The 2,098-nt window shown below is 25.7% G+C and overlaps 1 non-coding gene across 1 annotated transcript; it reads left to right on the plus strand.

Annotated features, from left to right (window-relative positions):
- The first annotated feature begins 1,072 nt into the window (after positions 1 to 1,072).
- Positions 1,073 to 1,154, plus strand: TRNAS-GCU. The gene has a single exon. It is a non-coding gene; the product is annotated as a tRNA-Ser (tRNA).
- The last annotated feature ends 944 nt before the right edge of the window (positions 1,155 to 2,098 follow it).

A 2,098-nucleotide genomic window follows, 5' to 3' on the forward strand; every position in this document is an offset into this window, starting at 1 on the left:
CAACAAACAAACACTCTCTCTATATATTAGCCAATAAATCAAACATTGTTTTATTTTGATTTTATAGTGCTGTCTTCTAATTTGTTTATCCCATTTTGAGATTTTGATTTATTGGTGACTTACAACAACTCTGTTGTCAAGTTAGTTGAAGTCTTTTATATATATTATTTTTATTATTTTTGCCAGTGTGAATTAATGAAATGATTTCATATATAATCATAAAAACATACTCACTATTAAAATTTGTTAAAATTATCATAAATATAACAAATTATCATAAATGAATCATAGTTTAAATAGTGAGAAATTAAATCTAAATGATGAAGCATACATGTATTCATAATCTTTGAATCTTTATTTTTATTTTTAAGTTTAAATGGTTCTTTATTTTTAATTTTAAGTTTAAATGGTTATTTCAATTGATGAATACTTAATTGACTTTCCCTAAGTTAATGGAGACATAGAGGAGAAATGTACCTCAAATGTGAACCATTAGTGTTATAAATAAATATGATGTTAGTTAATTTTGTTTAATTATTTTTAGTTTAGCCCTTTATAAAATTAAAAATAGATAAATATACCTATAAGATATAAACCTGATTTAATTAAATTGTTTTATTTTGATTTATATAAAATATTACATTTATACCATTATTAGTTATATTATTAACTAATAAATTTAAAAAAAAAATAAAACAAATTACAAACAACATGTTGCTATGGCCGAGTACTAAAAGTGTCTTACCAGTTATAATGTGTGTAAGCCCCTTAAAACATGGGTTTCCTGCCAGAATTAGAATATGTTAGGCGTCATTAATTTCCTCTTCTAGCCTAGCAGTAACTATAAGTGGATATTTTATTTTTTTATTTTTGATTGACTTATTTGTGGCATATTGAGATTTGATTTTGTTATAACATAGGGCAACTTTTTTCATAGTTTACGTTTGAATTGCTTTATTTTTGTTCAATTATATTTGTTGGGTTATTTTTTCTACAAAATTTTGAAACCTTTACAAAATTATGGAATAATTGAATGATTAGATAGGAAAATATAAAATTGAACTAACATCAAGTCGCTTTGGCCGAGTGGTTAAGGCGTGTGCCTGCTAAGTACATGGGGTTTCCCCGCGAGAGTTTGAATCTCTCAGGCGACGAATTTTTTACATTTTTTAAGACCACTCTATATAAGAATCTGCATGATGTTGAATGTTTTGGACATTGTAGTTCTTTTTAATCTAGAATGTGGTTTTGGTGTGTGATGTTTCTTGGTTTGTAACTAATACAACCTTAGCCATACATTGTGTTTGAACTCTATTTAGTCTATAGTTTTACCATAATTTTTGACAAAAATCATTTTAAAAAATTAGTTACCTTCAACATTACTATGAATCTATTATAAATTAAGTTGTTTTGGCAAAGTTGTTCAGGCATACTAAGTACATAGGATTCAGGTGATGATTTGCATTTCATTGGTTTTTGAAACAAAAATTAGGAACATATTTAAGACAACATAAATTTTATCAAACATTGTACCATCAAACATATTTAGATTCAGTCACTCAACTTTACAGTAATATTAGTCTTAATTGTGACTCCAATCATCGATGAGGATTGTGAGTGCAACTAACCACCTTTTAAGTGTGGAGATGTTAAAGATGTTACCCTTATTCAGGCAACCCATTAGATGTCGTGCTTTGTTTCCATCAGAGAGCATTTCGTTGTTCTGATTTCTTTTCATGTTGATTGATTTGCTTTAAAATTTTGTTTTGTGGGTGACTTTCGACAATTATTGTCTTATTTTGTCTTATATAGCTTTTGTTGGGTTGTTTTTATCAACATTTTAATACTTTTACAAATTATATAGATATAATTAAATGTTGTTAAAATTTTAAACTAATTCCATTAATTAAATGGAAATAAGAAATAAATTAAATATAATTTAATCCAAATAAATATAAATTCATATCAAATTCAAATATGATTTTTTTTTTGAAATTATTGTCAATAGATAAGATCGAAGGCCAATGTATAAATATACAAGAGTCTTGAAATGTCAAGAGTCTAGGAATGATAGTTGTTAGATTGATAAATAAATTTA

Source organism: Impatiens glandulifera, unplaced genomic scaffold (genome assembly GCF_907164915.1).
Source record: "Impatiens glandulifera unplaced genomic scaffold, dImpGla2.1, whole genome shotgun sequence".
NCBI classification, from domain to species: domain Eukaryota; kingdom Viridiplantae; phylum Streptophyta; class Magnoliopsida; order Ericales; family Balsaminaceae; genus Impatiens; species Impatiens glandulifera.